Source organism: Macrobrachium nipponense, chromosome 5 (genome assembly GCF_015104395.2).
Source record: "Macrobrachium nipponense isolate FS-2020 chromosome 5, ASM1510439v2, whole genome shotgun sequence".
NCBI lineage: Eukaryota > Metazoa > Arthropoda > Malacostraca > Decapoda > Palaemonidae > Macrobrachium > Macrobrachium nipponense.
This window is the reverse complement of record NC_061107.1, coordinates 13,540,894-13,555,872: the sequence shown is the minus strand read 5'-3', so window position 1 is coordinate 13,555,872 and position 14,979 is coordinate 13,540,894. Positions and strand designations below refer to the sequence as shown.

Below are 14,979 nucleotides of genomic sequence, written 5' to 3'. Positions count from 1 at the left end.
GGAGACCCTACTGTAGGAGGAGAGGGGGCGTGTGGGATATGGGGGTCGGCTGCTCTTCTTCAGGGCACTTGAAGGGCGTTGGGTTGGCTTGGCCTTATCATTGTCCTTATGAGACGTCTGGTGGGACTCGGTGTAGGGGGATCTGGTGCCAAGTGTGTTACGTTGTTGCAAAACCTAGAGGCAATGTTTATGAGCTTAGAGGCTGCAAAGGTTGATACGGAGTACGTTCTTCTCTTTTCAGTGCATGGTTGCCAACTTTAGTAGAGACACGTTGTCTTAAGATTTAGCCAGCACTATGTCAGCACTGGCTCTGGCCCCTGGAGGAGCCACCTAACAAGTGTGTTGTTGTTTAAGATTAGCCAGCACGGGTTATTATCCCTGGAGGAGCCCCATAACAACTTTGAAGGCGCCATATTGTTTAGGATTTAGCCAGCACGGGTTACTGCCCTTGGAGGAACCCCATAACAACTCTGCAGGCGCCGTGTTGTGTTAAGATTTAGCCAGCACTCTGCCAGCACTGGTTCTTGCCCCTGGACGAGCCCCTTAACAACTTTGGAGGTGCCATATTGTTCAAGATTTAGCCAGTACTATCCCAGTACGAGCTCTTGCTCCCAGAGGAGGCCCTAGCTCTGAGGTGCCATGAGAGACACAGTACATGACACATGAACCTCTTGAAGTATATATCTCAATTTATGAGAGATTTTTATGCAGGCAAATGTTTCAACTGTTAATTCATTTGCAGGATGAAGTTTGCTAACCTGAGACCTGAAATCTGACCTTATCTTGCGTCTTGCAATCTTTCACGTTATATACACAGGGTGTCCATAAAGTGCCAGTACCATTACAAGCAATTAATACTTGTAATGGTACTGGAACTTTATAGACACCCTGTACTATAAGGTTCAACATTTCTCGTCTGCGCATCGCGAACGTGATATTTCTGGTCCCCATAACCTTTTCAAGATTTTCATTCATTCCAGTCACTTGGAGCTTGTTTCGCATTTTGCCGCTGGTGACGCAGCCAAGTTGGTCACGTAATGCCATTCAGAGATGATTGAGGAATTGGCAACTGCTTCATGGGTGACTGTGTGACTGTCTTCTGTTTTATGTTTTTCTTAAAATAAACTTTCCTTTTTTTTCAAGCATTATCTCTGTTAGGACTTGATACTGGATAGTGATGTGACTAGGTTTTTTTCTCTGTAGTAAGTCCCTTCTTTTCGTTTTTTGTAGTCTTATAGGCTTATGTTATTTGCGCTTGAAGTCGTATTTTTCTTGATGTTTTTTTCTTTGCAGGCCATGTATACTTGCAAGAAACGAAGAGATTACTGTTCACTATGTTTATTTTGTATTATGTCTCTTTGTGGACAAATTTGTTTCAATAATTGTATATTTTTTCTCAATAAAATAACTAACTAATGACGATGCTATGGGGTGAATTCCGCTTCTCTTGCAACTTCGCCTCATTGAATAATAAAACAGGTGCACTGAAGATCCCGCCCAGAACCTGGCTTTATGTTTGTGTGTGTGTGTGTGTGTGGGTGTGGTAGGATGGGTGGTCCCAGGTAACGAGCTTTGTATTTAAAGATTTAAGCCATGCTGGAGGGTCGAATTTGATATTTCGATTAATTGCTGGTTACATTAACGTCCATATATATATATATCTCACGTGTAAGTTTGATTAACAGTGAGCCATATATATATACATAGATATGCACATGTGTTTATGAAGCATGCTTCATCACGCAGATAATGCAACAATAATGTTACGTATAATCAAACACTGACGACGAACTCCTCATGGACAAGACAAAGCCGTCGATGTTAACTGGCAAATACTCTTAAGAGATTACTCACAAAAGTATTTGAATAAGAATAAAACTTAATGCAAATAACACTGTTTTGCCAAGTAGCCACGACGCGCTCCAGCTGATGTCCCTGTTTATTTAAGTAATTCACCCAGTGAGGAGGAAGAGTTTTTGGGGGTTGGGATAGATAGCTTTTCATTTGTTTTCTAAAACTCAAGAGTCTCTCCCAAAAATGAGTAAGGATTCCGCTTGTTCTCGAGGACCACTTGTGCCAAAGATTGTCTGTCGTTGCATAGTTGCTTTCATGAATTTTTTTGTTTTTTTGTTTTTTTGTTTTTTTTATTGGCTAAGGAATGACCTTCCTGTGGCTTGAGGTGCACTGGGTTGCATCGATGTCCTTTGCAACTAATATAATTTCTTCATGAATGATTGCCTAACTATAAGGAATCAGACGATTACATCCAGTCCAGTCGTATTGTGGCCTGTTTTCTTCAGAATATAACTTCCAACCCGGTCATTCTCTGCCTAGTTATATTCGAAATGTGATTTCTAACGAGGTCATCTCCTGACCACTTATCATCAGAATGTACCTTCTAACCTGGTCATCTTCTGACCAGTTATCTTCAGAATGTAACTTCCAACCTGGTCGTTTACTGAATTCTAACTTGGTCATCTTCTGACCAGTTATCTTCAGAAGGTAAATTCTAACCTGGTCATCTTCTGACCAGTTATCATCAGAATGTAACTTCCAACCTGGTCGTTTTCTGAACGGTTATCTTCAGAATATAACTTCCAACCTGGTCATCTTCTGACCACTTATTTTCAGAATGTAACTTCTAACCTGATCATCTTCTGACCACTTATCTTCAGAATGTAACTTCCAACCTGGTCGTTTACTGAATTCTAACTTGGTCATCTTCTGACCAGTTATCTTCAGAATGTAACTTCCAACCTGGTCGTTTACTGACCAGTTATCTTCAGAATATAACTTCCAACTTGGTCATCTTCTGACCACTTATCTTCAGAATGTAACTTCCAACCTGGTAGTTTACTAACCAGTTATCTTCAGTGCTCAGATTTTTTTTATACTTATCACATAAATTTTATGGTACATATCTTTACTGTGTTTGTCACAGGGTTGAAGGAATCGTAGATGATGCAGGCAAAGAAAACGCTTGCAATTTCCTTTGTCCCTCTCACGCTTACAGTCCTCCTCCCTCCCACAATATCCCTCCTCCCACCGCTCTTACTCCTATAACCCTCCTCCCACAGTTCTAACGTCTATAACCCTCCTCCTACGCGCGCGCGCGCTCGCCATTTTGGCATGATGCAATCTTCCGGGGGAGGCATATCAAAGGAAAGAATGCCATTGCTTTTCCAAATTGAGCCCATCGTTCATTGCCAGAAAAAAAAAAAAAATGATTCCGGCCTAAAAAAAAAAAAAAAAAAAAAAAAAAAAAAAGACAACTCCGGCCCATTCAGAACAAAGAACAAGAGAAAAAATAAATAAATAAAAAAACTCAGGGAAAAACGGCGAGGATTGTATACGTGCCTATTCGTCCCCCAACAGAAAAAAAAAAACCTTTCACGGTTAAGAAAAACTCACGAAAGAAGAAACGAGGAAATGGAGTCTCACCAAACCAATTAAAACCGTAGTAACAGACTTGAACCAGTTACCTAGTGGCCAAAATATACGCTTAGGTTGACCCACATTTTTTTTTATCTACCTCGACTAGAAGTGGTGATATCTGTTTTCTCGTTCGCTTTCTTCTTTGTCTCTCATATCCCTTACCTTCCTCATATTGAATGATTTGTACGCTAATTCAAACACGGGGGTAAAGTGATAATGCGGATTATACACTAATTCAAACGCGTGGGTAAAGTGATAATAAGGAATACGCTAATTCAAACGCATGGGTAAAGTGAGGATAAGGAATATACGCTAATTGAAAAGCACGGGTAAAGTGATAATAAGGAATATACGCTAATTCAAATGTGCGGGTAAAGTAATAATGAGGAATATACACTAATTCAAATGGGCAGGTAAAGTGATAATAAGGAATATGCGCTAATTGAAACGCACGGGCAAAGTGATAATAAGGAATATATGCTAATACAAACGCGCGTGTAAAGCGATAATAAGGAATACACTAATTCAAATGCGCAGGTAAAATGATAATAAGGAATATATGCTAATTCAATCACGCGGGTAAAGCGATAATAAGGAATACACTATTTCAAACCCACGGGTAAAGCGATAATAAGGAATACGCTAATTGAAACGTGCAGGTAAAGTGATAATAAGAAATACCCAAATTCAAACGCACGGGTAAAGTGATAATAAGGAATACGCTAATTCAAACGCACGGGTAAAGTGATAATAAGGAATATACGCTAATTCAAACGCGGGGGTAAAGTGATAATAAGGAATACACCGTTTCAAACACGCTGGTAAAGTGATAATAAGGAATACGCTAATTCCAACGCACGGATAAAGTGATGATAAGGAATACGCTAAGTCAAATGTGCGGGTAAAGTGATAACAAGGAATACGCTAAGTCAAACGCGCTGGTAAAGTGATAATAAGAATAAGCTAAGTCAAATGCGCAGGTAAAGTGATAATAAGGAATACGCTAATTCCAACGCACGGATAAGTGATGATAAGGCAATACGCTAAGTCAAATGTGCGGGTAAAGTGGATAATAAGGAATACGCTAAGTCAAAGCGCTGGTAAAGGATAATAAGAATAAGCTAATTCAATGCGGCAGGTAAATGATAATAAGGAATACGCTAATTCCAACGCAGGATAAAGTGATGATAAGGAATACGCTAATTCAAACGCGCGGGTAAAGTGATAATAAGGAATACGCTAATTCAAACGCGCGGGTAAAGTGATAATAACGAATATACGCTAATTCAAATGCACAGGTAAAGTGATAATAAGGAATATGCTAATTCAAACGCGCTGGTAAAGTGAAAATAAGGAATACGCTAATTCAAATGCACGGGTAATGTGATAATAAGGAATATACGCTAATTGAAATGCTTGGGTAAAGCGATAATAAGGAATACGTTAATTGAAACGCGGGTACAGTTATGATAAGGAATACACAATTCAAACGCGCGGTAAAGTGATAATAAGGAATACAGTAACTGAAACGCGCGGGTGAAGTGTTAATATTCCTTATAGCAATTTCATAATTACCGCCTTTTCTGGAAAGTGAGAAAATGTTTCCTTCTGAAAAAGGAGGAAACTAATTTACATTTTCACTTGCCGTAAGAATGTGCAGTTGGTAAAATATTGGTGTGTGGCAATAAACGTTCTTATAACGGCCGGTTTCACAAATAATTTTTAAGGTAAATTCGTGTATTTATTTTTCTAAACCCACTAACTTTTAAGTTATTGGATTTCAAAGGATTAGTAAATGAAAGGTCATTTAATCGCCGTAATGAACTATTACCTTATTTCCTTTGAGAGAGAGAGAGAGAGAGAGAGAGAGAGAGAGAGAGAGAGAGAGAGAGTTTTCTTATTTTTTTGTTATACGATTAGAGTTCTTAAATTTATTTATGAAAATAAGAGAAATTAAACATTTTCACTTTTATCTTTGTTATAAGTTGATTTATTATCACACACACACACACACACAGATTTCGTATTATTCTGCTCTACGATTAGTTCTCAAAATTGATTGATGAAAATAAGAGAAAATAAACATTTTTCACTTTTTTTTATCTTTGTTATAAGTTGATTTATTTTCGAGAGAGAGAGAGAGAGAGAGAGAGAGAGAGAGAGAGAGAGAGAGAGAGAGAGAGAGAGAGAGAGAGAGAGAGAGAGTTTTCGTATTATTCTGCTCTATGATTGGAGTTCTTAAATTTATTGATGAAAATAAGAGAACTTAAACATTTTCACTTTTATCTTTGCTGTAAGTTGATTTATTTTCAGAGAGAGAGAGAGAGAGAGAGAGAGAGAGAGAGAGAGAGAGAGAGAGAGAGAGAGAGATTTCGTATTATTCTGCTCCACGATTAGAGTTCTTAAATTTATAGATGAAAATTAAAGAAATGAAACATTTTCCTTTTTATCTTTGCTCTAAGTTCATTTACTTTCAGGAGAGAGAGAGAGAGAGAATACAGTATAATCCTATGTCGTGTGACGAGCGAATGTCTGTTATCTTTTTTTTTATTACTATTATTAAAACTCTATAGTCATCTTGTTTATCTACTTTGCACTCATTGCATCCATTCGTCAAGAGTGCCAACTCTCTGAATGAACAAAGGTGCATTTTCAAAGGATCAAATTTGGCACTGGACAAGATGCTCATATCAAAGCCTTGAAATTATTTTGATCAAATTCCATTAAAAAAACAAGAAAGTAATGATCACATCATCTCTAGAGGTAAAATTTTCTGTTGGTTTACTGAATATTAAAGTATTTATATTTTTGCAAACGACATATACCATACCATTGGCTTGTTTACTGACTATCTTGTAAGTATGCAAGATGGCGTCCCTTGGCATATAATACCGGTCTGATTCACTGTTATAATATCTGGCCGGTGTCATGAATATATGTATATTTGTGTCAGTTTAAGAGATTTATTTGTATGTTGGTGCATACTATGAAGTTAATGTTCGTTAGTGTAAGTCTTCAGCGATAATATTCGATTTTTTATATGCGTATGTTTACATGTTCAAGGTTCTATGTATATAATGTAATAATTTTGTATATGTCTCACATACGTGTAAAATTCAGTTATTAAACTGATAAAGCAGAAATTCTTGGGCGTGTAGACCTTGGCACTAAAACTGAACATAAATAAAAAAAAAAAAAAAGCTTGCAGAAAGGACAGACATATATAGCCTCTTCTCCCCTTTCACTGTAATCGCACGGATCTAAACATTTAGAGCATAGATCTGAGCGTTTTATATATATATATATATATATATATATATATATATATATATATATATATATATATATATGCTTTGGTTATATTTTCTGAGAGCGAACTGTTTCTTATTGTTTAATCGATCTAGTTTTGGGCCAAGTAAGTATAGTATTCAGGAGAGTCAATCACCTTTTTTAGTGGCCGCATTAGAGCTGCTAATTATTTTTTTCATGTTTCCTTTGTTTACTAGATGGTGTCCTGAACGATTCAAGTTAGTCTTTATAACCCATTTTTTAGGCATTTTTGTTTCTTTCGTTTTTTACTTTATGTTGATTTGTACAATTGTTTTATCAACCGAAGACTTTGTTTCCCCGTTATTCTATGTGCCATTAATTTATTTCCAATTACAGCCATCTGACGCTGTTAAGTATATCAACCTGCACTTTCTGGTTCAAATTGTTTATGTACCCTGTGCTTGTATCATTCATTTATATATTCACCGAAATGTTTATTAATTTATAATGTTTCCTTTCCTCTTTTCTTATGATTGATCTCATCTTTCTGTATTTCCTATTATCTCCAGTAACTTCTTTCAAATGAACGGCATGTTGTTTGGAAGTTTGAATTCCCAAGTCAGTGGCCCCCTAGAAGCTTGTCCTATTTGAATAGGTTTTTATCTTCTGAGTAACAATAATAAACAATAATATAATAATATAATAATAAAAAATCAATAATAATAATAATAATAACTAGTTGCCGAAGCAGCCAGGACTCATGCAGAAGAGTAGGCTCTAGAAACAGCACACATAGTGAGAAAAGTGATGGATTCCTAAGGGGGCAGAATGCAACCCGGAACCCCACACTATAAAAAACCACCCAGTCGAATAGGATGACTGTGATAGACCGCATGATTTTCTCAGGTGTCAATGAGAACAGTTGAATAATTCTTCGCTCTTCAACAGATTTTGGTAAGAATGAGATTGTGTAGGCAGTGTGGGGCGCTGGTGAGGGCGTCTTTGGTCTCGAACACGTTTCCATAAAAAGGATTAGATTATTAGAGCATGACGGAAGCTCCTCGCGTCAAGCAGTATAATGCATTTTTCCCGCGAATTTTGCATAGTGGGCTCGACTCTTTGGCGCCAGCGCGCGTACGCCGCAGGGGGTATGTTGCTGTCCTTGGTGGGAAACTGGCTCGCGTTAATTTCATTTTTGTGTTTTGCTCTTCTGTCAGAATGCATTCCCGAGCTTTATGCCGCGAAGTTAAACTAAATTAGAATGAGACAATAACAGTTTGCCTCGTGAATTTCAAAGTTTTATTATCGATTAACTATTCTATACTACGACTAGAGTTCTGAAGTTTATTGACGAAAATGATGGCATTAGACCTATTTATTTTGGTCTTGGCTGAGCTCTGAAGTTTAACGATGAAAATGATGGCATTAGGACTATTTATTTTTGTCTTAGCTGAGCTCTGAAGTGTATTGATGAAAATGAATGGCATTAGGCCTAGTTATCTTTGTCTTTGCTAAGAGAGAGAGAGAGAGAGAGAGAGAGAGAGAGAGAGAGTAACAAATATTAATGAAAAGTTTTGTCCATACTACACTGATATTTATAGATTGAATCAATGGCGTGTGGCATCAGTCATCTTTTAGACGAGTATTAAACTGGTTAATGTAAGGGGAACTGGCATCACGAAAAGATTCAGTATCAAGATAACTGAGATGTTCAAGTATTGACGTCTCCTAGAACCGACTCGGCAATACGTCTCAAATTTATTTTTATATACCTGTTTGAAGTTAAGTTGAATCTCCGTCCAGAGGAGAGCGGGTGATGACAGAGCGAAGGAAGAGGTTGGATGTTAATTGAAATTTATGTGGAATTCTAAATAGCAGAGGGAAAATAATAGAGAATGAATAGGGGACATGATTGGCGGTGAGTATCTCTTCCTCATAGTTAAACTATGAGGAAGAGATACTCACCACCTCAAACAAGAAGAAGAAGAGGAGGAGGAGAAGAGGAGAGAGACAGACAGACAGAGAGAAATCCTTTCACACACACACACACACACACGCATATATATATATATATATATATATATATATATATATATATATATATATATATATACTCCTAGGTAAATATATACATAGTATTTAAATATATATTCACACATCATTTGTGGATTTTTCACCAGTAATGATAATAATAATAATAATAATAACAAATGGAGAAACAGTGCTCACGATATTGTACTTGCAATGTAATACCACCGTCAAATTAATAATGATACTCTTAAGTATGTACAAAGTTGTCAGACATAATATCAGACATAATCGAACCATTAAGAATCCTTCAAGAGAGTTATAGTTATGTAACTCGACATAGGTTATCCACATGTCATGTTAAAGATATCTAATTTTCTCACGTGCTGAAAATTAATCTTTAATATCCACTGATTCATAAGTTTATAAGTCAGCCAAATAGGTCAGCCAAACTTCATATGACAGATGTGTTCCATATGGCTTAAGGATAACCAATGTCGAGTTACTTAAGTCTTGAATTTTCGCTTACTCGGGGAGTGAGCCTACAAACTACTTCGTTGTTGTTGTTGGGGGCGTTTAGGAAAGACTTTTGGAAAATCCTTAAAAAGTCTGAAATAGGTGTTTAGCGTAGAGTTAAAGATACAGGAATTTGAGGATTAAGATATTTATGATTTAATTATTAGAATGAAAATATAAAGAATGACTAATATAAAATATAGCATATTTATTTTAATTTTCGTTGGTGAAACAATGCGCTATTTGACCATAGATTTTAGCACGTGCCACGAGTAAGCTGGAGGTTGGATCACACGTTGTTGTTTGTTGACTGTGTAGATATAAAAAACTGACGGATTATCAAACTTAATCTCTTGTAGAGAAACAGAGTCGAGAATGAAAGAGGGGTATTCGTTTAGCTATTAATTACCCTGTAATTTATTTCTCGTTATCATTCACTTTCTTACGTCATATATTTGATTGAAGGGGTTAATTATGGAATAAGTTTTCTCTTCCGTTTACCGTCTATCTATAATTAATAACGAGGAATTAGATTGTTACCTTTATAATTACTAAAGCCCGTTTAGCTATTGCCTCTCCAGAACCTTAGAATAAATTGAAACTTTCAAATCATTCATCATCCAATGAGACATGAAGAAGAAGAAGAAGAAAGAAAGAGAGATACATCAAGAAGAAAGCAGTACAAAACAAATTTTGTTTATATCTCAAGTATGCCAGGTGCTGGCCAAAAGACACAATTTAATGGCTAGATTTCGAGACATCTAGCAGCACATCTGGCACCAGTCAGACCTTCTCGTTAATGAAGTGGTTTGCTAAGATCATTTCTACATTTCCTTTGAAGTCATTTACAAAGATCTGTTAGTTCTGTGGCAATATCTGCTTCGGAAGGGTTAGGTTTATACCCTTCAGCACCCAAACGTCAATCAAGACGATGCCGGCCGGTAATTTTCAAGTGTCAAGCACTGCAAGCTAAACATTCCTGATGCCAGTGATTTTGCAAGCGCAACTGACCCCCTTGACACCCAGAACTGATCCTCTAGGTCATGCGTCCCATACTTTGGGTATTTATTTTATTTATACCTCTTTGTACTGCGTGAATATTTAAAGTCAAGTTAGTGATTCCTTTGACTGAGGAAGGGGGAAGAATATAGGATGATATGACTTAGTCAAACTAGATTCAGTTCTGAACGAGACGAAATTACTTTATAAAATTAATTAGAAAACTGAAAAAGATACAAATTGAAAGGACAGCGAATGTTATGAAATCACTCAAAGAAAAGGTCCTTCATGCAATTGAGAGAGATGAGGCATATAACAATAAGTTTTTTTTTTTTTTACTTTCTGATTGGAGTATTGCTGAGCAAAATTTAAAATTGAAATATTTCGCCATCGCAAGATTTTCCGAGATTGAAGATGGCGTTGTTATAGAATTAGCTAAAATTGAGGATCGCGCTGCCATAGACTTTGTTAAAATTGAATATTGCGCTGTTGCAAACTTTGTTAAAATTAAATATTGCACTGTTATAGACTGGTAAAATTGAAGAGTGCTGTGTTAATAGACTCTTAAAATTGAAGACTGCGCTGTTATAAACTGTTAAAATTGAATATTGCGCTGTTATAGACTTTGCTAAAATTGGATATTGCTCTGTTATAGACTGTTAAAATTGAATATTGCGCTGTTATAGACTTTGCTAAAATTGAATATTGCGCTGTTATGGACTTTGTTAAAATTGAATATTGCACTATTATAAACTTTGCTAAAATTGAATATTGCGCTGTTATAGACTTTGCTAAAATTGAAAATTGCGCTGCTGTAGACCTTGTTAAAATTGAATATTGGTTATAAACTTTGTTGAAATTAAATATTGCACTGTTAAAGACTGTTAAAATTGAAGGTTGTGCTGTTACAGACTTTATTAAAATTGAATATTGCGCTGTTATAGACTGTCAAAATTGAAGATTGCGCTATTATAAATTATGTTAAAATTGAATATTGCACTGTTATAGACTGATAAAGTCGAAGATTGTGCTGTCATAGACTTTGTTAATATTGAAGATTTCCCTTTTATAGATTTTGCCCATACTGAAATTTGCTCTGTTAAGACTTCGCTAAAATTGATAAATGCGCTGTTATAGACTTTGGTAAAATTGATACTTGCGCTGTTATAGACTATTGAAATTAAAAGATTGCACTGTCAAAGGATTCCTTAGGATTTGAAGAAAGTACTTACAAAGGATTTCCACAAACCAAAGGGTATCCTCACTAAATTATTGAAAGAAACCTCCCACAATTATTGAAAGGACTGCGTTGTAATTTCAAGACAGCGCTGTAAATAAATTGCCCAAAATATAAAGGTTTCACCTTGAAAAAAAAAATTAAATAAATAAAAATCCTACAATATAAAGTTTTTTTTGTTTTTTTTTTTTTTTTTTTTTTTTTTTTTTGCCTAGAGCCTTGCTGAGCAAAATTGAGAATTGAAATATTTCGCCGTGTAAAGATTGTCTGAGATTGAAGATGGCGTTGTTATAGAATTAGCTGAAATGATTTCCTCAAAGTTGAAGTTTTCCGTTTTCACAGGATTTTTCAAAACAGAAAAAGTTGAAAACGCAAAAACGCCTCTTACAGCTGAAAGCAAGCAAACAGACAACTCGATTGTACCGAAGAATCTTCGGCCCATTTTTTACTTGTTTGTTATAATTATTCATCACTCAGTATTATCATATTTTGCCTTTCCCTTTCTTGATTTTCAGTTGACGTCGAATCCAATTCCTTTTTCGTTTCCTAATTCAACATTGAATCGAATTTTTTTTCCTAATTTGCTTTCTAGTTTAACGGGAGTCGCAGTTGGCAAAACATACATACACACACAGATATATATTATATAGATACATATATCTATATCTGTTTTTTACAATCTTGTCCTGTTTATATGGGAATGTAAACAGGACAAGACTGTGAACAGAGAGAGAGAGAGAGAGAGAGAGTTTTTTCTGTCTGGATAGTCTCTCAAAAATCATAGTCGCCTCAAATCCTTCTCCCCAGAGCATTCTCATAGCACGAACGATTGCCAAAGACGTTTCGATCAGTAAACAAAAGTGGATTACCGGAGATCTCTTCTTTAGATCGTTAAATTGAGGTGGCTTTGTCTGTCCATCCGCACTTTTATTTCTGTCCGCACTTTTTCTGTCCGCCCTCCGATCTTATAATAAACTACTGCAGTTATAGGGCTGAAAATTGGTATGTTGATCATCCACCCTCCAATCACCAAGCATACCAAATTGCAGCCCTCTAGCCTCAGTAGTTTTTTTTATTATTTTATTGAAAGTTAAAGTTAGCCATAATCAATGCTTCTGGTAACCTTATAGGGAAGGCCACCAATAGGTCGTGTTTTAAGGTTCATGGGCCGCGGCTATTACAGCATTATGTACCGATACCACCTAAAGAGATATATTTTCGGTGGCCGTAAGGTAGTCGATGATAAGATTAACTAACGTTCAAGGTTGGTTTTTGTGACATCCTTTTTGGTCATTAAATTTCAAATTGATTATTATTTGGTTTTCTTTGCGACACGATTTTGTGTCAACGATGGTTTTTGAAGTCAACGACATGTGCCGTTAAAAATACAAGAAAGTGGCTGAATTACTCAACTTCCACATTGTATTATCTTTTGCAATGCATACTTGTATCGTCTTGATGCCCAGGGACAGAATGAAGACAGCAAGAACCATTACCAAAATCCCAAGTGGCCCACTAAGGCCGGGAGGATCAGCCGACGTATATATTTATCCGTTTTCTTCTGCGTCGAAACATGCGAGTCGCAGGTTGACGCCAGCTGGTTATAGTACACACCGGCATCATCCTGTTGCCTGTAACCGAGGAGAATTTATTTTTGTTTTTTTTGCCACGGGGCGACGAACCGCCTTCCGGTGATAGAGGAACACGGGGCGTGGGCATCCGCAGAAAAAAATGCAGGTGGGTTGGGCAATGATATGGAGATCACTGTGGGGGAGGGGTCTAAGGAGAGGGGATACCCCTCCCCTTTTTTCGGAAAACAAAAATTGTTTCCCGAAGTGCTTAGATACAAAATGGTGGCACTTTTTTTTTATCTAACAGAGTAGCTCAACTACATCATCTCCAGTAGAGAATTTTGAAGAATTTTTAGGAAAAATGATTTAAGTATTAACGTACGTGAATTACGGCGAAAAAAATCTTTTTGAGTATATGTAAGTTTTCATTCATTTTGTATTTTCCATGCAATTTTTTTTATTTACCAGAAATTCCAGCGGGGGTAAATGTCCCCCCTCCTTTTGTCACCCCCTGCGGACGCCCATGTTTACAGGTAAATCTGTAACAGCTGAAGACTCCTACGGGCTGCTGTATGAGCAAAAGCCCGTGCTGGCATAAGGCCAGCTTAATCTCAAACAACAACAAGAAGCTGAAGACTGCGTAACACCAAGTACACATCGCTACTAGATGGACGAGGTTCATTGAAACCGCTTCAGTAGACCGACACGTGTGGCTGGCCTCACGTGTCTGAGGAGAATGGGAAGGAAGAAGAATGTCTCTAAATGGGTTCATGGTCGAAAGCCGGTCTCACGTTGTCGAATTTCAAGCGCTCTAGAGACTTTGGTCGAACTGTTTACCTTCCCGTGGTCGATGACCTGGGACGTATTGTATGCCGTCGAGAGCTCACCTCCTCGAGGTCCGAGGGCAGATGATTAGGTAATTTCCCCGTGAAATTGTCCACCAAGAGCTATTGTTGTAAGTTATGTTTCACAGATTGATTGAATGATTTACGGGAAGTCTTGGTGTCAACATCAGTTAAATTGTACTCTGGTTTTCTTTGAGCCACGGCTTATCTCCCCCACCTCCCCCCGCCCCCACACCCGACATACATTCATTCATATTCCTCTTCAAATTTATAATGAATAGATAGTTGACATCAATCAAATTCTACTCAACACTTTTTTTTTTTTAATCTATCTCTTGTCACAACCGCCAAAGCGCCCTCCACCCCCACCCCACCCCTAGCGTCGCTACTACATAAATTCAATCAAATTCCTCTGCAAAACTTTATAATGTTATAGATAGTTGACATCAATTCAATTCTGCTCAGTTCTTTTTTCTTTTTTTTTAATCCATGGCTTATCTCACCCCCCCGCCCCCCCCCCCCCAAACTACATAAATTTATTCAAATTCTCCAGTAAATTTATAATGAATAGATAGTTGACATCAATCAAATTCTACTAAATTTTTATCTTTCATTCATGGCTTGCCTCACTCGGTCCCCCTGCCCCCCTCTACTACATAAATTCATTCAAATTCTTCTGCAAACTTATAAATTTCATATTTTTAAGTTCTGATTCAATACTTCACGTGAAATGTTGAAGCCTTTGCTACTTACGTGTGGAAACGCTGCTGTAATATGATGCAAAAAAAAATTAATAAATAAAAAATAAAACTGCAGACTTTTTTTCTATGCAGGATATCTTAGAGGTCGATTAACCATTTTAAGCCTCATCTAGGAATTTTTTTTAATTTGGAGCAATATCAAATATATCGACCGGCCAAACTGAAAAGGACAATTTTAGTACCAACGTGTACTTGACAAAATCCAGTGAATCAGTCCGTCATAACAATAACTCATGTGGTACACTGTAGGCATTACTGAAGGTTCTGTGCAGCGTGCCCTCGGCCCCTAAAGCTGCAACCACTTTCGTTCCTTTTAC

The 14,979-nt window shown here is 36.9% G+C and overlaps 1 protein-coding gene across 4 annotated transcripts in view; it reads right to left on the bottom strand.

Moving 5' to 3' along the window:
* Positions 1–14,979, bottom strand: part of LOC135215212 (high-affinity choline transporter 1-like) — a 58,356-nt gene that overhangs the window by 28,858 nt on the left and 14,519 nt on the right. The gene's annotated exons all lie outside the window — the stretch shown is intronic.